The following is a 23,536-nucleotide window of genomic DNA, read 5'->3' on the forward strand; positions in this document are numbered from 1 at the left end:
GTGTTACTAGCTCCAACAGTACAGTAGAATGTCTTGTGTTACTAGCTCCAACAGTACAGTAGAATGTCTTGTGTTACTAGCTCCAACAGTACAGTAGAATGTCTTATGTTACTAGCTCCAACAGTACAGTAGAATGTCTTGTGTTACTAGCTCCAACAGTACAGTAGAATGTCTTGTGTTACTAGCTCCAACAGTACAGTAGAATGTCTTGTGTTACTAGCTCCAACAGTACAGTAGAATGTCTTGTGTTACTAGCTCCAACAGTACAATAGAATGTCTTGTGTTACTAGCTCCAACAGTACAGTAGAATGTCTTGTGGTACTAGCTCCAACAGTACAGTAGAATGTCTTGTGTTACTAGCTCCAACAGTACAGTAGAATGTCTTGTGTTACTAGCTCCAACAGTACAGAAGAATGTCTTGTGTTACTAGCTCCAACAGTACAGTAGAATGTCTTGTGTTACTAGCTCCAACAGTACAGAAGAATGTCTTGTGTTACTAGCTCCAACAGTACAGTAGAATGTCTTGTGTTACTAGCTCCAACAGTACAGTAGAATGTCTTGTGTTACTAGCTCCAACAGTACAGTAGAATGTCTTGTGTTACTAGCTCCAACAGTACAGTAGAATGTCTTGTGTTACTAGCTCCAACAGGTCCAACTATAGTAGAATGTCTTGTGTTACTAGCTCCAACAGTACAGTAGAATGTCTTGTGTTACTAGCTCCAACAGTACAGTAGAATGTCTTGTGTTACTAGCTCCAACAGTACAGTAGAATGTCTTGTGTTACTAGCTCCAACAGTACAGTAGAATGTCTTGTGTTACTAGCTCCAACAGTACAGTAGAATGTCTTGTGTTACTAGCTCCAACAGTACAGTAGAATGTCTTGTGTTACTAGGTCCAACAGTACAGTAGAATGTCTTGTGTTACTAGGTCCAACAGTACAGTAGAATGTCTTGTGTTACTAGCTCCAACAGTACAGTAGAATGTCTTGTGTTACTAGCTCCAACAGTACAGTAGAATGTCTTGTGTTACTAGCTCCAACAGTACAGTAGAATGTCTTGTGTTACTAGCTCCAACAGTACAGTAGAATGTCTTGTGTTACTAGCTCCAACAGTACAGTAGAATGTCTTGTGTTACTAGCTCCAACAGTACAGTAGAATGTCTTGTGTTACTAGCTCCAACAGTACAGTAGAATGTCTTGTGTTACTAGCTCCAACAGTACAGTAGAATGTCTTGTGTTACTAGCTCCAACAGTACAGTAGAATGTCTTGTGTTACTAGCTCCAACAGTACAGTAGAATGTCTTGTGTTACTAGCTCCAACAGTACAGTAGAATGTCTTGTGTTACTAGCTCCAACAGTACAGTAAGAATGTCTTGTGTTACTAGCTCCAACAGTACAGTAGAATGTCTTGTGTTACTAGCTCCAACAGTACAGTAGAATGTCTTGTGTTACTAGCTCCAACAGTACAGTAGAATGTCTTGTGTTACTAGCTCCAACAGTACAGTAGAATGTCTTGTGTTACTAGCTCCAACAGTACAGTAGAATGTCTTGTGTTACTAGCTCCAACAGTACAGTAGAATGTCTTGTGTTACTAGCTCCAACAGTACAGTAGAATGTCTTGTGTTACTAGCTCCAACAGTACAGTAGAATGTCTTGTGGTACTAGCTCCAACAGTACAGTAGAATGTCTTGTGTTACTAGCTCCAACAGTACAGTAGAATGTCTTGTGTTACTAGCTCCAACAGTACAGTAGAATGTCTTGTGTTACTAGCTCCAACAGTACAGTAGAATGTCTTGTGTTACTAGCTCCAACAGTACAGTAGAATGTCTTGTGTTACTAGCTCCAACAGTACAATAGAATGTCTTGTGTTACTAGCTCCAACAGTACAGTAGAATGTCTTGTGTTACTAGCTCCAACAGTACAGTAGAATGTCTTGTGTTACTAGCTCCAACAGTACAGTAGAATGTCTTGTGTTACTAGCTCCAACAGTACAGAAGAATGTCTTGTGTTACTAGCTCCAACAGTACAGTAGAATGTCTTGTGTTACTAGCTCCAACAGTACAGAAGAATGTCTTGTGTTACTAGCTCCAACAGTACAGTAGAATGTCTTGTGTTACTAGCTCCAACAGTACAGTAGAATGTCTTGTGTTACTAGCTCCAACAGTACAGTAGAATGTCTTGTGTTACTAGCTCCAACAGTACAGTAGAATGTCTTGTGGTACTAGCTCCAACAGTACAGTAGAATGTCTTGTGTTACTAGCTCCAACAGTACAGTAGAATGTCTTGTGTTACTAGCTCCAACAGTACAGTAGAATGTCTTGTGTTACTAGCTCCAACAGTACAGTAGAATGTCTTGTGTTACTATAATAATAATCAAAACAGGAAATTAAGAAAAACAGTTCAACGTATCTATATATATATATATAAAATGGTATGTACAGTAGTAGGTATAGTAGGATGAGCTATGTGGAGAATACAGAACATACTGTACATACACAGTGAGTTAACAACAGTATAGAAACAGTAAATGAGGTGACCAGCGTTCAATTACTCTATATAAATGGGGCATTAGTCTCAAGTTGCAAGGCAGAGTACCGGGCTGAGTACCTATATGCCACACACAAGAGGAAACAAGGGAACACGGACAGGCATGCATATGAATAACGCAATGTGGTAGAGAAGGGAAGGAGAGAGACAGAGGGATACAGACTGATAAAATAATGGAGGGAGAGAAGCGATTAACATTCAATGATAGGAGCAGTACAGTTATCCCAGCAGAATGTCCCTGTCTGCTGTCTGACCTTTAACCCCATCCCTCCCTTTTAGACACACAGGTGCTGAAGTGCTTAAAGATGTGTTCTTCAGTGTCTGTGAATCAGTCACCATGAACACCAAACAGACCTGGTTACGAGACAGCAAGACACAGGGCCAATACCACATTCACCCGTATTCACCTGGAACCACCACATAGGAATTTGACCAGGAGCGTTGGCTGAGTCGCTATGCAGGGTGGGATCAGCTTCCCCGCCCTACTGTGTCGGGGATCTCCGGGATAAGCGGGATAGCAGAGGGAACTTTGGGGTTTTCAGAGGTGAGGAAAAGCCCCATTGTTTTGCGGCCTCATCCCAGATAAACCTGAAAAGCCCAGAGTCTGGGATTTGTGTTTGGGCTGAACTAATTGAGCTTCGAAAACCTCACCCTGCCTGGGAGACAACACACACACAACACTTTGCCAAGCTTAATCCTGCCTTGCCAGCTGCAGTGTAGTGAGAATCCCTTCCCTCTATTCAGTTCCAATTCACTTTTCAATTTCAAGGTGCTTTATTGGCAAAGGCCAGACGCAGCACTGCCAAAGCAATTAAGAAAAAAGGGGAAGCTTAAAAAAACTAAACACACAGGAATTCTATTGGGACAACAATAATAATAAGCATTCCAATCATTTCAATTTGGATTCCAATCCACTCTTTTTTCCAGTTCCTCGTCTATGGAGGGTATTGGTTTCCTCTGTTTGTGTTCCTAATTTTGATCAGCTTTGAAACGAGGCACAGTAATTATGTAAGCACCATCAGAGAGCACACGAGGTGCTAGTAGAGAGCAACCTAGAGGAAATGGGAGAAGGTTGTCATTATATGTTTAATGTGTGAGTTGCAGAAAAAACAGTGACAGCTGTTTGAAAATGGATGATTATGTAAGCATTGGAGAACATAATGTCATATAGTGAAACCTTTCAACTAGGGTTTAAATGACATGCTGGTTCTTGGGGTTTTCCCAGACTGACCACATGTAAGTTGCTATCAGTAAATCAATCAGATTATCAGATAAACATGTTAGCTTCTACTGTATTGTCCTAGCCCCTTGATTCTCTCTCTCTCTCTCTCTCTCTCTCTCTCTCTCTCTCTCTCTCTCTCTCTCTCTCTCTCTCTCTCTCTCTCTCTCTCTCTCTCTCTCTCTCTCTCTCTCAATTCAATTTGCTTTATTGGAATGTTGTAACAAGCTTACTTTGGATATTTACAATTTTCACATAATTAAAATAATAATAATCAAGATTGTCAACGGGACAACAGTAACAACAATAATGAAAAGTCAAATAACAATAACAATAAGCATATAGGACATGTGCAGGTTACTTGGTCTGTCAGTCAGACACTGTCCCTCATCTTATGACAGGCAGCAATGTAGTGCCCCTAACAGAACGGAGAGCCTATTTTCATCAGAGAGGTCTTTGAAACCTTCAATAAGGGTTTGGGGGACTTAAACTCTCTAATTGTTTTATATTTTTTACATATTGTCAGGAAATGCAGCTCCGTCTCAGGTTCTGCTGTGGTGCAGTGGTTACACAGCCTTTCCACTTACTTTTTTTTAACCATTATTTAACCTTTATTTAACTAGGCAAGTCAGTTAAGAACACATTCTTGTTTACAATGACGGCCTACCAAAAGGCAAAAGGCCTCCTGCGAGGACGGGGGATGAGATGAAAAATAATAAAATAAAAATATAGGACAAAACACACATCACGACAAGAGAGACAACACTACATAAAGAGAGACCGGCAAGAGAGACAACACAACACTACATAAAGAGAGACCGGCAAGAGAGACAACACAACACTACATAAAGAGAGACCGGCAAGAGAGACAACACAACACTACATAAAGAGAGACCTAAGATGACAACATAACATGGCAGCGACACATGAAAACACAGCATGGTAGCAACACAACATGACAACAACATGGTAGAAACACAACATGGCAGCAGCACAACATGGTAGCAGCACAAAACATGGTACAAACATTATTGGGCACAGACAATAGCACAAAGGGCAAGAAGGTAGAGACAACAATACATCATGCAAAGCAGCCACAGCTGACAGTAAGAGTGTCCATGATTGAGTCTTTGAATGAAGTGATGGAGACAAAATGGTCCCTCTACAGGGAGCCAGGTTTTCCTGTGTCAACCCATCTCAATAGCAAGGCTGTGCTCACTGAGCCTGTACTTTGTCAAGGTTTTTCTAAGGTTTTGATCAGTAATAATGGTCAAATAGTTTGCCACAGTGTACCATCGATTTAGGGCCAGATAGCACTGCATTTTACTTTGTACTTGTGTTTCCCAATAGGTCATGTCATTTTGTTTTGACTGTGTTGTAATTTGTTTTATGCTGATTGATTGGATGTTCTGGTCCTTCAGTGTGTTAGTAGAACAGGTGTGTGAACTCAGCCCCAGGACCAGCTGGATGAGGGGACTCTTTTCTCTGATCATCTCTTGGCATTGCAGGGCTTGGTAATGATATGAGAGGGGGTCACCATATTTTAGATGTTTCCAAAACTGAATTGCTCTTTTTTGAGTTTTTATTATTAGTGGATATTGGCCTAATTCTGCCCTGCATGCATTGTTTGTAGTTTTGCTCTGGACATGCAGGGTTTCAATTGGGTGTTTGTCCCATTGGATGAAATCATGTTTTGCAAGTCGACCCAACACCTCACTGCCATGAATCATAAATTGGTTCAATGACACACTCAATTACTTTTAGCCAAATTTGAATAGGTATTTCAATTTGAATGTATTTTTTAATGGCATTGAATGCCCTGCGTGCTTTCTCTCTTAGTTCGTTCACTGCCTCATTAAGGTGTCATTCAGTTGAGCTTATTTTTAAACCTCAGTAATTGTCGTGTGTGCAGTACTCTATAAATGTTGCACCAATTGAGAACTTTGGTCTAAATCCCTGAGATCTGGATCTTCTCTGGAAAATCTTTATTTTTGTATTTTTGGGGTTGTCTTTTTAGGGTCCAGGTCTGGCAGTACTGCGCTAGCAGGTCCATGCTCTGCTGTAGGCCATGTGCTGTGGGCACAGGTCAACTGTGAAGAGCAGGCATTTAAACTCTGAATTGTAGAGACTAACACCAGGGGCTGAGGATTTTTCTAGAATAGTGGCCAATTTGTTGATGTGAATATTGAAGAGTGCTGGGCTCAGATTGCAACCCTGGCGAAGGCCCAGCCCCTGGTTAAATATTTTGTAATTATTTTTTCTTGCCGATTTTGATGCTGCACGTATTGCCAGTATACATTGATTTAATGATATAATATGTTTAATAACTTTGCAGAACAGTTCTGTATGCCAAATATAATCACATGTTTTTTGGAAGGTAATAAAGCAAGCGTAGATTTTGGTATTATTGTGGTGGACATGTTTATCTGTCAGGGTGTGTAGGGTGTAAATATGATCAATCGTGTGATGTCTTGGTATATGGAGGTGGTGTAGCTGGGGTGCTGCTTCTTTAACGCAGTAACCCATACCTCCTGCTGTTGGAGTGCCTGCGGTGAAGAGAGAGGTCAGGGTGCTGTCCTTGTCCTTTTTGGTTTCCTCTATCTTCCCCAGGATGGGGAAGTCCTGCACAAAAGAGCTGAGTCCACTGCCTTGGACCATGACAGTGTCATTCTGGTACACGTTTACCGTCAGAAACCAGTTTTCCTGGTCCTTTTCGCTTTCCTCAAAAATGTGTATTTGCCTTCCCTTGCAGATGCCTTTCTTTGTGGTATAGCTGAAATGCCTGGTTACAGCTGTATGCCAGGCAGCAGTGTGGTCTGAATACAGGTTTGTAACAGTCCTGTTGTGTGAGCAGTCGGCACACAAAGTTTCCGGGTTCTCCCTCTGAATTCTGTGTTTAAATTGATTCTTCACTTCTCTGATTTAATTTCTGCTGGAAATGTAAAAAGTCTCTGCTGCTGCTGCTGCTGGTCCTACCTCAGTGGCAATGTTGCTATGGTTACCACCAGTAAACAGTTGGAGCTAGCCAGTAAGCTAGCTGACAAATTTGATTTTAGCTAGCACGATTAACATTTTAACTCACACTTTGCCAATATTTTCCTGCTGTGTTGATCTTCAGTACAATTTGATTACAGTACATATATTTTTTTTGCTTATTTAATCTTGTTAATCTCACTCTTAACAACCAGAAAGTTGTTAAGAGTCAGGAGCTGTTTGACTGCATGACTGCCTCTCTCTCTCCCTCTCTCTCTCCCCCTCTCTCTCTCTCTCTCTCTCTCTCTCTCTCTCTCTCTCTCTCTCTCTCTCTCTCTCTCTCTCTCTCTCTGTCTCTCTCTCTCTCTCTGTCTCTCTCTCTCTGTCTCTCTCTCTCTCTCTGTCTCTCTCTGTCTCTCTCTCTCTCGCTCTCTCTCTGTGTCTCTCTCTCTCTCTCTCTCTCTCTCTCTCTCTCTCTCTCTCTCTCTCTCTCTCTCTCTCTCTCTCTCTCTCTCTCTCTCTCTCTCTCTCTCTCTCTCTCTCTCTCTCCCTACCCCCCCACCTCCCTCCCTCCCTCCCTCCCTCCCTCCCTCCCTCCCTCCCTCCCTCCCTCCCTCCCTCCCTCCCTCCCTCCCTCCCTCCCTCCCTCCCTCCCTCCCATACATCGTGTGTGTGTGTGTGTTTATGACCTTTCCCCATACCTGTTACAGTATCAGTAAGTCCATCAGCACTATACTTCAGTAAAGGTTAAGTGTTTGTTTGTCTGTCTCTCCCCCACTGGGGCGTGATATTGTGAGGAACTATTAATAGCCAGTGTGTGTGTTTATGCAGTATAACTTCACTTCATTTGCGCAGCAGGACAGTACTTTGCCCTCTAGTCCTGCTGCACCTCTACCTTCTCCTCTCTCTCCCCTCACCCCTCCTCACGTCTCTCCCATCACCCTTCCTCACCCTTCTCCTCTCCTCCCCTCAACCTCTCTCCTTTCACCTCTCCTCCCCTCACCTCTCATCATCACTCTCTCCCCTCTCCCCTCCTAACCCCTCACCTCTCCTCCCCTCACTCCTCATCATCACTCTCTCCCCTCTCCCCTCCTCACCCTCTCCTCACCCCTCCTCACCCTCTCACCCCTACTCACCCCTCTCCTCTCATCATCCCCCCCCTCCTGATCTTTACCTGCACAGCTTCCTCCAGTCTGACATATTAATCTGTGATTTACGACTCTCTCCTCTCTTTCTATCGACTCTCTCTGTATCTCATTCTCTCTGTCTCTCATTCTCTCTGTCTATCATTCTCTCTGTCTCTCATTCTCTCTGTCTCTCATTCTCTCTGTCTCTCATTCTCTCTGTCTCTCATTCTCTCTGTCTCTCAGTCTCTCATTCTCTCTGTCTCTCATTATTTCTGCCTCTCATTCTCTCTGACTCTCATTCTCTCTGTCACTCATTCTCCCTGTCTCTCATTCTCTTTGTCTGTCACGATCGTCTCTAGGTGAAAGAGTGGACCAAGGCGCAGCGTGATAATGATACATCTTCTCTTTAATGAAATGAAGACGAAACAAACACTGTTACAAACTAACAAAACAACAAACGATCGTGAAGCTAATACAAACTACGTGCACATGCAACATAGACATAGACAATTACCCACAACCCGTCTAATGCCTATGGCTGCCTTAAATATGGCTCCCAATCAGAGACAACAATAGACAGCTGTCTCTGATTGAGAACCAAACCAGGCAACCATAGACTTTCCTAAACACCTACACTGAACACAACCCCATACACTCTACAAAACCCCCTATACAATACAACCACCCAAGACGAGACAAATACACACAAACATCCCCCATGTCACACCCTGACCTAACTAAAATAATACAGAAAACAAAGATAACTAAGGCCAGGGCGTGACATTGTCTCTCATTCTCTCTGTCTCTCATTCTCTCATTCTTTCTGTCTCTCATTCTCTCTGTCTCTCATTATTTCTGTCTCTCATTCTCTCTGTCTCTCATTCTCTCATTCTTTCTGTCTCTCATTCTTTCTGTCTCTCTCTTTCTGTTCCTCATTCGTTCTGTCTCTCATTCTCTCATTCTTTCTGTCTCTCATTCTTTCTGTCTCTCAGTCTTTCTGTCTCTCTCTTTTCTGTCTCTCTCTGTCGGACTCTTCACACAGAGCTCACGTACCCTTCTACTAATTCCTGTACCTGATCAGAGGGCAGTGGCGTTCCAACATTCCGCTCCCGGAATCATAATGAAAGTGTCAGGCTCTGCCGAGGACCTGGACTTATGCACACACCTGGAGAATGGAGCCGGAGGAGATGGCTGCCGTTTTACGGACTCCTAAACAATTGTGCAATTGTGTGTGTTTTTTTTGCGTTATTTGTGACTTATTTTGTACATAATGTTTCTGCCACTGTCTCATAAGACCAAAAATAACTTCTGGATATCAGGACTGCGATTACTCACCTCGTACTGGATGAAGATTTTTTTCTTTAACTTCTTTAGGGTAGGGGGCAGCATTCGTAATTTTGGATGAAAAGCATGCCCAAATTAAACTGCCTGCTTCTCGCGCCCAGAAGATATTTTTTTATTTTATTTTATTTATTTATTTATTTAACCTTTATTTAACCAGGTAGGCAAATTGAGAACACGTTCTCATTTACAATTGCGACCTGGCCAAGATAAAGCAAAGCAGTTCGACACATACAACAACACATAGTTACACATGGAGTAAAAACAAACATATAGTCAATAATACAGTGAAAAAAAATAAGTCTATATACAATGTGAGCAAGTGAGGTGAGATAAGGGAGGTGAAGGCAAACAGATATATGTATAAATAAATACAAATATAAAAAGGCCATGGAGGCGAAGTGAGTACAACACAGCAAGTAAAATAAAAACTAAAAAAACACTGGAATGGTTGGTTTGCATTGGAAGAAAGTGCAAAGTAGAGACAGAAATAATGGGGTGCAAAGGAGCAAAATAAATTAATAAATAAATACAGTAGGTAAAGAGGTAGTTGTTTGGGCTAAATTGTAGATGGGTTATGTACAGGTGCAGTAATCTATGAGCTGCTCTGACAGCTGGTGCTTAAAGCTAGTGAGGGAGATAGGTGTTTCCAGTTTCAGAGATTTTTGTAGTTCGTTCCAGTCATTGGCAGCAGAGAACTGGAAGGAGAGGCGTCCAAAGGAAGAATTGGTTTTGGGGGTGACTAGAGAGATATACCTGCTGGAGCGCGTGCTACAGGTAGGTGCTGCTATGGTGACCAGCGAGCTGAGATAAGGGGGGACTTTACCTAGCAGGGTCTTGTAGATGACCTGGAACCAGTGGGTTTGGCGACGAGTATGAAGCGAGGGCCAGCCAACGAGAGTGTACAGGTCGCAGTGGTGGGTAGTATATGGGGCTTTGGTGACAAAACGGATGGCACTGTGATAGACTGCATCCAATTTATTGAGTAGGGTTTTGGAGGCTATTTTGTAAATGACATCACCGAAGTCGAGGATTGGTAGGATGGTCAGTTTTACAAGGGTATGTTTGGCAGCATGAGTAAAGGATGCTTTGTTGCGGAATAGGAAGCCAATTCTAGATTTGACTTTGGATTGGAGATGTTTGATGTGGGTCTGGAAGGAGAGTTTACAGTCTAACCAGACACCTAGGTATTTGTAGTTGTCCACATATTCTAAGTCAGAGCCGTCCAAAGTAGTGATGTTGGACAGGCGGGCAGGAGCAGGCAGCGATCGGTTGAAGAGCATGCATTTGGTTTTACTTGTATTTAAGAGCAGTTGGAGGCCACGGAAGGAGAGTTGTATGGCATTGAAGCTCGCCTGGAGGGTTGTTAACACAGTGTCAAAAGAAGGGCCAGAAGTATACAGAATAGTGTCGTCTGCGTAGAGGTGGATCAGAGAATCACCAGCAGCAAGAGCGACATCATTGATGTAAACAGAGAACAGAGTCGGTCCAAGAATTGAACCCTGTGGCACCCCCATAGAGACTGCCAGAGGCCCGGACAACAGACCCTCCGATTTGACACACTGAACTCTATCAGAGAAGTAGTTGGTGAACCAGGCGAGGCAATCATTAGAGAAACCAAGGCTGTCGAGTCTGCCAATGAGGATGTGGTGATTGACAGAGTCAAAAGCCTTGGCCAGGTCAATGAATACGGCTGCACAGTATTGTTTCCTATCGATGGCGGTTACGATATCGTTTATGACCTTGAGCGTGGCTGAGGTGCACCCATGACCAGCTCTGAAACCAGATTGCATAGCGGAGAAGGTGTGGTGTGATTCGAAATGGTCGGTAATCTGTTTGTTGACTTGGCTTTCGAAGACCTTAGAAAGGCAGGGTAGGATAGATATAGGTCTGTAGCAGTTAGGGTCAAGGGTGTCCCCCCCTTTGAAGAGGGGGATAACCGCAGCTGCTTTCCAATCTTTGGGGATCTCAGACGACACGAAAGAGAGGTTGAAGAGGCTAGTAATAGGGGTGGCAACAATTTCAGCAGATAGTTTTAGAAAGAAAGGGTCCAGATTATCTAGCCCGGCTGATTTGTAAGGGTCCAGATTTTGCAGCTCATTAAGAACATCAGCTGACTGTATTTGGGAGAAAGAGAAATGGGGAAGGCTTGGGCGAGTAGCAGAGGGGAGGGCAGTGCTGTTGTCCGGGGTAGGGGTAGCCAGGTGGAAAGCATGGCCAGCCGTAGAAAAATGCTTATTGAAATTCTCAATTATAGTGGATTTGTCGGTGGTGACAGTGTTTCCTATCTTCAGAGCGGTTGGAAGCTGGGAGGAGGTGTTCTTATTCTCCATGGACTTTACGGTGTCCCAGAACTTTTTTGAATTTGTGTTGCAGGAAGCAAATTTCTGCTTGAAAAAGCTAGCCTTGGCTGTTCTAACTGCCTGTGTATATTGGTTTCTGGCTTCCCTGAAAAGTTGCATATCACGGGGGCTGTTCGATGCTAATGCAGAACGCCATAGGATGTTTTTCTGTTGGTTAAGGGCAGTCAGGTCAGGAGAGAACCAAGGGCTATATCTGTTCCTGGTTCTAAATTTCTTGAATGGGGCATGCTTATTCAAGATGGTGAGGAAGGCATTTTTAAAAAATGACCAGGCATCCTCTACTGACGGGATGAGATCAATATCCTTCCAGGATACCCCGGCCAGGTCGATTAGGAAGGCCTGCTCGCTGAAGTGTTTCAGGGAGCGTTTGACAGTGATGAGTGGAGGTCGTTTGACCGCTGACCCATTACGGATGCAGGCAATGAGGCAGTGATCGCTGAGATCTTGGTTGAAAACAGCAGAGGTGTATTTGGAGGGCAAGTTTGTTAGGATGATATCTATGAGGGTACCCGTGTTTACGGAATTGGGGTGGTACCTGGTAGGTTCATTGATAATTTGTGTGAGATTGAGGGCATCAAGCTTAGATTGTAGGGTGGCTGGGGTGTTGAGCATGTTCAAATTTAGGTCGCCTAGCAGCACGAGCTCTGAAGATAGATGGGGGGCAATCAGTTCACATATAGTGTCCAGAGCACAGCTGGGGGCAGAGGGTGGTCTATAGCAGGCGGCAACGGTGAGAGACTTGTTTTTAGAGAGGTGGATTTTTAAAAGTAGAAGTTCAAATTGTTTGGGAACAGACCTGGATAGTATAACAGAACTCTGCAGGCAGTCTTTGCAGTAGATTGCAACACCGCCCCCTTTGGCCGTTCTATCTTGTCTGAAAATATTGTAATTGGGGATAAAAATGTCTGAATTTTTGGTGGTCTTTCTAAGCCAGGATTCAGACACGGCTAAAACATCCGGGTTGGTAGAGTGTGCTAAAGCAGTGAACAAAACAAACTTAGGGAGGAGGCTTCTAATGTTAACATGCATGAAGCCAAGGCTATTACGGTTACAGAAGTCATCAAAAGAGAGCGCCTGGGGAATAGGAGTGGAGCCAGGTACTGCAGGGCCTGGATTCACCTCTACATCACCAGAGGAACAGAGGAGAAGTAGGATAAGGGTACGGCTAAAAGCTATGAGAATTGGTCGCCTAGAGCTATTAGAGCAGAGAGTAAAAGGAAGTTTCTGGGGGCGATAAAATAGTTTAAAGGAATAATGTACAGACAAAGGTATGGTAGGATGTGAATACAGTGGAGGTAAACCTAGGTATTGAGTGATGATGAGAGAGATCTTGTCTCTAGAAACATCATTGAAACCAGGTGATGTCATCGCATATGTGGGTGGTGGAACTGAGAGGTTGGATATGGTATAGAGAGCAGGGCTAGAATCTCTACAGTGAAATAAGCCAATAAACACTAACCAGAACAGCAATGGACAAGGCATATTTACATTAAGGAGAGGCATGCTTAATCGAGTGATCAATAAGGGTCCAGTGAGTAGAGGTTGGTTGGGGTCGTGGCGATCCAGACAGCTGGCCGGGTATATGGCTATCGGTAGCAGCATAGGATAGAGGTCTGTTTGTAGATACCTCGTGCGTTTCCGTCGGTAGGTTCCGTGTAGTGGGGTTTTGTTCAGATAGCAGCCGATAAGACAGCTAACGATTAGCGGGCCTCAGATGAGCGTTCAGGTAACGTCGGGACGGAGGTGCCGGTTGGATAAATCCCTCGGGCAGATAACGTCGGCAGTCAGTCGTGAAGGCCCGGTGGGGTTCCGTATCTGCAGCAGCAACAAAAGAAACGGGTCCGGATGGTGATGGAACTCCTCAGCTGGCTAGCTCCAGCATGATTTGAGTTTGCTCCGGGGTCGACGTAAGCCAATAGTCACACGGTATGCAGCTAGCTAGCTGCGAAATCAAGGTGCAAGTGTCCAGAGCCTGCGGTTGGAATCCGGGGAAACTGAGAGAAAAAAAAGTCCCGGAATGCTCCGGTCCGAGTCGCGTTGCACAAAAGTGCCGGTAGATTATCGAGCTAAAGGAATAGCTGATGACCGCAAAACGTGGGCAGCTGAAACACCAACGCTAGCCAGCAAACCGGCTAATTTCGGGGCAGCTACAGATTAGCTTCTGGCTAGCTATCGGAGTAGCTTCTGGTTAGCTTTCAGGCTAGCTTCTGAATTAGCCCCTGGCTATCTTCCACGATGGATTTTCAGATTGAGGTAAATAATACTTATTGTAATTGGTGAAGCGGGTTGCAGGAAAGCTTTTGCAGGAAAGCTTTTGTAGTTGAGTTCTTGGATAATAAAATAAATTAAAGATATGTGAAGAAAAGGTGTAAATATATATACATACAGGACACGACACGACAATACGGAAAAAGACGTCTGAACTGCTAAGCCAGCTTGGAAATTAAGTGATATGATATGATATGATATGATATGCATATAACTGGTAGATTTGGATAGAAAACACTCTAAAGTTTCAAAAACTGATATGATATGATATGATATGCATATAACTGGTAGATTTGGATAGAAAACACTCTAAAGTTTCAAAAACTGTTGAAATAGTGTCTGTGAGTATAACAGAACTGATTTGGCAGGCGAAAACCTGAGAAAAATCCATTCGGGAAGTAGTTTTCTATTCAATGCCATTACAGTATCCATTGACTTAGGACTCAAATTGCAGTTCCTATGCCTTCCACTAGATGCCAACAGTCTTTATAAATTGTTTCAGGCTTGTATTCTGAAAAATGAGGAAGTAAGAGCAGTCTGAATGAGTGGACCCTAAAGTGTCACAGAGCTTTTTCATGCGTGAGACCGAGAGAGTGCCTTTCTTGTTTACCTTTTATATTGACGACGATATTGTCCGGTTGAAATATTATCGATTATTTAGGCAAAAAAAACCCTGAGGATTGAATTTAAACATCGTTTGACATGTTTCTATGAACTTTACGGATACAATTTGGATTTTTTGTCTTCCTGTTTTGACTGCGTTTGAGCCTGTGGATTACTGAAGAAAACGCGTGAACAAAACAGAGGTTTTTGGATATAAAGACTATATCGAACAAAATGAACATTTATTGAGTAAATGAATGTCTGCTGAGTGCAACCATATGAAGATCATCAAAGGTAAGGGATTAATTTTATCTCTATTTCTGACTTGTGTAACTCTTCTTGTTATGCAGATGAATGAGGACCCAAAAGCGACTTAACAAAAACAGAGTCTTTATTCCAAACTTAAACAAAACGGTACTCCTGGATATATCTTAGATGACACCTGCTCACACGCAGCATCTGATGAAGGCAAAAACACGACAGGGCGGAACCAGGACGCCTGCTCACACGCAGCATCTGATGAAGGCAAAAACACGACAGGGCGGAACCAGGACACGGAACAGCAAACATCAAACAAAGATCCGACAAGGACAGAAGCGGAAAACAGAGGGAGAAATAGGAACTCTAATCAGAGGGCAAAATAGGGGACAGGTGTGAAAGATTAAATGAGGTAGTTAGGAGAATGAGGAACAGCTGGGAGCAGGAACGGAACGATAGAGAGAGAGCGAGAGAGGAAGAGAGGGAGGGGAAGAGAGAGGGAAAGAACCTACTAAGACCAGCAGAGGGAGACAAATGGAAGGGAAGCACAGGGACAAGACATGATAATCAAAAGACAAAACATGACAGTACCCCCCCACTCACCGAGCGCCTCCTGGCGCACTCGAGGAGGAACCCTGGCGGCAACGGAGGAAATCATTAATCAACGAACGGTCCAGCACGTCCCGAGATGGAACCCAACTCCTCTCCTCAGGACCGTAACCCTCCCAATCCACTAAGTACTGGTGACCACGTCCCCGAGAACGCATGTCCATGATCTTCCGTACCTTGTAAATAGGTGCGCCCTCGACAAGGACGGGAGGGGGGGAGGGAAGACGAACGGGAGCGCGAAGAAAAGGCTTGACACAAGAGACATGGAAGACAGGGTGGACGCGACGAAGATGTCGCGGAAGAAGCAGTCGCACAGCGACAGGATTGACGACCTGAGAGACACGGAACGGACCAATGAACCGCGGAGTCAACTTGCGAGAAGCTGTCGTAAGGGGAAGGTTACGAGTGGAAAGCCACACTCTCTGACCGCGACAATACCTAGGACTCTTAATCCTACGTTTATTGGCGGCTCTCACAGTCTGCGCCCTGTAACGGCAAAGTGCAGACCTGACCCTCCTCCAAGTGCGCTCACAACGTTGGACAAAAGCCTGAGCGGAGGGAACGCTGGACTCGGCGAGCTGGGACGAGAACAGAGGAGGCTGGTAACCAAGACTACTCTGAAACGGAGATAGCCCTGTAGCAGACGAAGGAAGCGAGTTGTGAGCGTACTCAGCCCAGGGGAGCTGTTCTGCCCAAGACGCAGGGTTTCGAAACGAAAGGCTGCGTAAAATGCGACCAATCGACTGATTGGCCCTTTCTGCTTGACCGTTAGACTGGGGATGAAACCCGGAAGAGAGACTGACGGAAGCACCGATCAAACGACAGAACTCCCTCCAAAACTGTGACGTGAATTGCGGACCTCTGTCTGAAACGGCGTCTAACGGGAGGCCATGAATTCTGAACACATTCTCAATGATGATTTGTGCCGTCTCCTTAGCGGAAGGAAGCTTAGCGAGGGGAATGAAATGTGCCGCCTTAGAGAACCTATCGATAACCGTAAGAATCACAGTCTTCCCCGCAGACGAAGGCAGACCGGTAATAAAGTCTAAGGCGATGTGAGACCATGGTCGAGAAGGAATGGGAAGCGGTCTGAGACGACCGGCAGGAGGAGAGTTACCTGACTTAGTCTGCGCGCAGTCCGAACAAGCAGCCACGAAACGGCGCGTGTCCCGCTCCTGAGTAGGCCACCAAAACCGCTGGCGAATAGAAGCAAGCGTACCCCGAACACCGGGGTGGCCAGCTAACTTGGCAGAATGAGCCCACTGAAGAACAGCCAGACGAGTAGGGACAGGAACAAACAGAAGGTTACTAGGACAAGCGCGCGGCGACGCAGTGTGAGTGAGCGCTTGCTTTACCTGTCTCTCAATTCCCCAGACAGTCAACCCGACAACACGCCCTTCAGGGAGAATCCCCTCGGGGTCGGTAGAAACCACAGAAGAACTAAAGAGACGGGATAAGGCATCAGGCTTGGTGTTCTTATTCCCCGGGCGATAGGAAATCACGAACTCGAAACGAGCGAAAAACAACGCCCAACGAGCTTGACGTGCATTAAGTCGTTTGGCAGAACGGATGTACTCAAGGTTCTTATGGTCAGTCCAAACGACAAAAGGAACGGTCGCCCCCTCCAACCACTGTCGCCATTCGCCTATGGCTAAGCGGATAGCGAGCAGTTCGCGGTTACCCACATCATAGTTGCGTTCCGATGGCGACAGGCGATGAGAAAAGTAAGCGCAAGGATGAACCTTATCGTCAGACTGGAAGCGCTGGGACAGAATGGCTCCCACGCCCACCTCTGAAGCGTCAACCTCGACAATAAATTGTTTAGTGACGTCAGGAGTAACAAGGATAGGAGCGGATGTAAAACGCTTCTTGAGGAGATCAAAAGCTCCCTGGGCGGAACCGGACCACTTAAAGCAAGTCTTGACAGAAGTCAGAGCTGTGAGAGGGGCAGCCACTTGACCGAAATTACGAATGAAACGCCGATAGAAATTAGCGAAACCGAGAAAGCGCTGCAACTCGACACGTGACTTAGGGACGGGCCAATCGCTGACAGCCTGGACCTTAGCGGGATCCATCTGAATGCCTTCAGCGGAAATAACAGAACCAAGAAAAGTGACAGAGGAGACATGAAAGGCGCACTTCTCAGCCTTCACGTAGAGACAATTCTCTAAAAGGCGCTGGAGTACACGTCGAACGTGCTGAACATGAATCTCGAGTGACGGTGAAAAAATCAGGATATCGTCAAGGTAAACGAAAACAAAGATGTTCAGCATGTCTCTCAGTACATCATTGACTAATGCCTGAAAGACCGCTGGGGCATTAGAGAGACCGAACGGCAGAACCCGGTATTCAAAATGCCCTAACGGAGTGTTAAACGCCGTTTTCCACTCGTCCCCCTCTCTGATGCGTACGAGATGGTAAGCGTTACGAAGGTCCAACTTAGTAAAGAACCTGGCTCCCTGCAGCATCTCGAAGGCTGACGACATAAGGGGAAGCGGATAACGATTCTTAACCGTTATGTCATTCAGCCCTCGATAATCCACACAGGGGCGCAGAGTACCGTCCTTCTTCTTAACAAAGAAAAACCCCGCTCCGGCGGGAGAGGAAGAAGGCACCACGGTACCGGCGTTGAGAGAAACAGACAGATAATCCTCGAGAGCCTTACGTTCGGGAGCCGACAGAGAGTAAAGTCTACCCCGAGGGGGAGTGGTCCCCGGAAGGAGATCAATACAACAATCATACGACCGGTGAGGAGGAAGGGAGCTGGCTCTGGACCGACTGAAGACCGTGCGCAGATCATGATATTCCTCCGGCACTCCTGTCAAGTCACCAGGTTCCTCCTGAGTAGAGGGGACAGAAGACACAGGAGGGATAGCAGACATTAAACACTTCACATGACAAGAAACGTTCCAGGATAGGATAGAATTACTAGACCAATTAATAGAAGGATTATGACATACTAGCCAGGGATGACCCAAAACAACAGGTGTAAAAGGTGAACGAAAAATCAAAAAGGAAATGGTCTCACTGTGGTTACCAGATACTGTGAGGGTTAAAGGTAGTGTCTCACATCTGATACTGGGGAGAAGACTACCATCTAAGGCGAACATGGGCGTGGGCTTCCCTAACTGTCTGAGAGGAATGTCATGTTTCCGAGCCCATGCTTCGTCCATAAAACAACCCTCAGCCCCAGAGTCTATCAAGGCACTGCAGGAAGCAGCCGAACCGGTCCAGCGTAGATGGACCGACAAGGTAGTACAGGATCTTGATGGAGAGACCTGAGTAGTAGCGCTCACCAGTAGCCCTCCGCTTACTGATGAGCTCTGGCCTTTTACTGGACATGACATGACAAAATGTCCAGCAGAACCGCAATAGAGACAAAGGCGGTTGGTGATTCTCCGTTCCCTCTCCTTAGTCGAGATGCGAATACCTCCCAGCTGCATGGGCTCAGTCTCTGAGCTGATGGGAGAAGATGGTTGAGATGCGGAGAGGGGAAACACCGTTAACGCGAGCTCTCTTCCACGAGCTCGGTGACGAAGATCTACCCGTCGTTCTATGCGGATGGCGAGTGCAATCAAAGAGTCCACGCTGGAAGGAACCTCCCGGGAGAGAATCTCATCCTTAACCTCAGCGTGAAGTCCCTCCAGAAAACGAGCGAGCAACGCCGGCTCGTTCCAGTCACTGGATGCAGCAAGAGTGCGAAACTCTATAGAGTAATCCGTTATGGATCGATCACCTTGACATAGGGAAGCCAGGACCCTGGAAGCCTCCTTCCCAAAAACTGAACGATCAAAAACCCGTATCATCTCCTCTTTAAAGCTCTGATAATCGTTAGTACACTCAGCCCTTGCCTCCCAGATAGCTGTGCCCCACTCCCGAGCCCGACCAGTAAGGAGTGATATGACGTAGGCGATCCGAGCTCTCTCTCGTGAGTATGTGTTGGGCTGGAGAGAAAACACAATATCACACTGGGTCAGAAAGGAGCGGCACTCAGTGGGTTGCCCAGAGTAACATGGTGGGTTATTAACCCTAGGTTCCGAAGACTCGGAAGACCAGGAAGTAACAGGTGGCACGAGACGAAGACTCTGAAACTGTCCTGAGAGGTTGGAAACCTGAGCGGCCAGGGTCTCAACGGCATGACGAGCAGCAGACAATTCCTGCTCGTGTCTGCCGAGCATTGCTCCCTGGATCTCGGTGGCAGTGTTGCGAGAATCCGTAGTCGCTGGGTCCATGTTGGTCGGATCTTTCTGTTATGCAGATGAATGAGGACCCAAAAGCGACTTAACAAAAACAGAGTCTTTATTCCAAACTTAAACAAAACGGTACTCCTGGATATATCTTAGATGACACCTGCTCACACGCAGCATCTGATGAAGGCAAAAACACGACAGGGCGGAACCAGGACGCCTGCTCACACGCAGCATCTGATGAAGGCAAAAACACGACAGGGCGGAACCAGGACACGGAACAGCAAACATCAAACAAAGATCCGACAAGGACAGAAGCGGAAAACAGAGGGAGAAATAGGAACTCTAATCAGAGGGCAAAATAGGGGACAGGTGTGAAAGATTAAATGAGGTAGTTAGGAGAATGAGGAACAGCTGGGAGCAGGAACGGAACGATAGAGAGAGAGCGAGAGAGGAAGAGAGGGAGGGGAAGAGAGAGGGAAAGAACCTACTAAGACCAGCAGAGGGAGACAAATGGAAGGGAAGCACAGGGACAAGACATGATAATCAAAAGACAAAACATGACACTTCTACTTGGCTGGTTACTGTTTGTAATGATTTGTCTGCTGGGCTATGTTCTCAAATAATCGTAAGGTATGCTTTTGCCGTAAAGCATTTTTTAAATCTGACATCGTGGTTGGATTCACAAGAAGTTAATCTTTAAACCTATGTAAAATATGTTTTGTTTACTGAATTTTTATAATGACTATTTCTGTATTTTGAATTTGGCGCCCAGCAGTTTCACTGGCTGTTGAAGAGGTGGGATGCTAACGTCTCACATACCCAAGAGAGGTTAACGTGTTGGATGCGAAGGATTTACTTCATACATCTGACAAGGCCCAAGTCCCTGTCATTCGCATGAGAAAGAGACAGAGATTTTTGGGGACTTAGGTCGGGGTGCCTTGTAAGGATCCGACAGCGAGTGGGTATTCCGCCTTTCGCCTCAGTCCTGTTAGCCAATATACAATCATTGGATAACAAAATAGAGGAGCTATGATCATGAATATCCTTCCAACGGTACATTAAAAGCTGTAATATCTTATTTCACCGAGTCGTGGCTGAATGACAACACAGATAACATATAGCTGGCGGGGTTTACGCTGCATAGGCAAGATAGAACAGCTGCCTCAGTTGAGACAAAGGGTGGAGGTCTGTGTATATTTGTAACAACAGCTGGTGCACAAAATCTAATATTAATGAAGTCTCTAGGTTTTGCTCACCTGAGGTAGAGTATCTCATGATAAGCTGTAGACAATACTATTTACCAAGAGTTTTTCATCTAAGTTTTTTTGTAGCTGTCTAATTACCACCTCAAACCGATGCTGGCATTAGGACCGCACTCAATTAGCTATATAAGGCCATAATCGAACAGGAAAACCTTCATCCTGAGGTGACACTCCTAGTGGCCAGGGACTTTACATCAGGGACATTTTAATCCGTTTTACCTCATTTCTACCAGCATGTTAAATTTGCAAACAGTGGGAAAAAAAACTCGAGACCACCTTAACTCCAGACACAAAGACGGGTACAAAGCTCTTTCTCAGGCTCCATTTGGCAAATCTGACCATAATTCTATCCTGTAGATTCCCGCTTACAAGCTAAAACTAAAGCAGGAAGCACCAGTGACTCGGTCAATAAAGAAGTGGTCAGATGACGCAGATGCTAAGCTACAGGACTGTTTTGCTAGCACCGACTGGAATATGTTCCGGGATTCATCCAATGGCATTGAGGAGTATACCACCTCAGTCACTGGCTTCATCAATAAGTCTATCGATGACGTTGTCCCAACAGTGACCGTACATATATACCCAAACCAGAAGCCATGGATTACAGGTAACATCCGCACTGAGCAAAAGGGTAGAGCTGCCGCTTTCAAGGGGTGGAACTCTAACCCGGAAGCTTATAAGAAATCCCATCAAACAGGCAAAGCATCAATACAGGACTAAGATTGACTCGTACTACACCACTCCAATGCTTGTCGGATGTGTCAGGGCTTCCAAACTATTACAGACTACAAAGGGAAGCACAGCTGCGAACTGCACAGTGACACGAGCCTACCAGACGAGCTAAATTACTCCTATGCTCACTTTGAGGCAAGTAACACTGAAACATGCATGAGAGCATCAACTGTTCCGGACGACTGTGTCATCACGCTCTCTGTAGCCGATGTGTAAATAGGTCAACATTCACAAGGCCGCAGGGCAAGATGGATTACCAGGACGTGTACTCTGAGCATGTGCTGACCAACTAGCCAGTGTATTCACTGACATGTTCAACCTGTCCCTGACTGAGTATGTAATACCAACATGTTTCAAGCAGACAACCACAGTCGCTGTGCCCAAGAACACAAAGTAACCTGCCTAAATTACTTCCGATCCGTAGCACTCACATCTGTGCCATGAAATGCTTTGAAAGGCTGGTCATGGCTCACATTAACACCATTATCCCAGAAACCCTAGACCCACTCCAATTTTTATACAGCCCTAACAGATCCACAGATGATGCAGTCTCGATTTGCAATCCACACTGCCCTTTCTCACCTGGACAAAAGGATCACCGACGTGAGAATGCTATTCATTGACTACCGCTCAGCGTTCAACACCATAGTGCCCTCAAAGACCATCACTAAGCTATGGACCCTGGTACTAAACACCTCCCACTCCAACTGGATCCTGGGCTTCCTGACGGGCCGCCCCAAGGTGGTGAGTGTAGATAACAACACATCTGCCATGCTGATCCTCAACACGGGGGCCCCTCAGGGGTGCGTGCTCAGTCCCTTCCTGTACTCCCTGTTCACCCTTGACTGTCTGGCCAGGCACGACTCCAACAACATCATTTTGAATACGACACAACAGTTGTACGCCTGATCACTGACAGCGATGAAACCGTCTTTTGGGAGGAGGTCAGAGACCTGGCAGTGTGGTGCCAGGATAACAACCTCTCCGTCAACGTGATCAAAACAAAGGAGATGATTGTGTGCTACAGGAAAGGGAGGACTGAGCACACCCCCATTCTCATCAACGGGGCAGTAGTGGAGCAGGTTGAGAGATTCAAGTTCCTTGGTGTCCACATCACCAACAAACTATCATGGTCCAAACACACCAAGACAGTTGTGAAGAGGGCACGACAAAGCCTATTCCCCCTCAGGAAACTGAAAAGATTTGGCATGAGTCCTCAGGTCCTCAAAAAGTTCTACAGCTGCACCACCGAGAGCATCCTGACTGGTTGCATCACTGCCTGGTATGGCAACTGCTCAGCCTCGACCGCAAGGCACTACAGAGGGTAGTCCGCATGGCCCAGTGCATCACTGGGGCCAAGCTTCCTGCCATCCAGGACCTCTATACCAGGCAGTGTCAGATGAAGGCCCTAAAAATTGTCAAAGACTCCAGCCACCCTAGGCATAGACTGTTCTCTCTGCTAACGTACAGCAAGTGGTATCAGAATGCCAAGTATAGGTCCAAAAGGCTTCTTAACAGCTTCTACCCAAAAGTCATCAGACTCCTGAACAGCTAATCAAATGGCTACCCAGACTTTTTGCATTGCCCCCCCCCCCCCACACCATATTTTATGCTGCTGCTACTTTCTGTTTATTATCTATGCATAGTCACTTTAACAAAACCTACATGTACATATTCCCTCCATTACCCCGACTAACGTGTGCCCCCGCAAATTGACTCTTTACCAGTAACCCCTGTGTATGGTCTCGCAACTGTTATTTTACTGCTGCTCTTATTTGTTATTTTAATTTTAATACACAAATTTAACTTTCTATTTTTACTTAAAACCTCTCATGGATCTGCCACTTTTTAAATTTTTGCCTAAAATGAAATACCAAAATCTAACTGCCTGTAGCTCAGTCCCTGAAGCATTGACAAGCATATTCTTGATACCATTTGAAAGGAAACACTTTGAAGTTTGTGGAAATGTGAAAGGAATGTAGGAGAATACAACACATTCGCTCTGGTAAAAGATAATACAAAGATAAAAGCGACAATTAAAAAAAA

The sequence above is a fragment of the Salvelinus namaycush genome, chromosome 23, assembly GCF_016432855.1.
Source record: "Salvelinus namaycush isolate Seneca chromosome 23, SaNama_1.0, whole genome shotgun sequence".
Classification (NCBI taxonomy): Eukaryota; Metazoa; Chordata; class Actinopteri; order Salmoniformes; family Salmonidae; genus Salvelinus; species Salvelinus namaycush.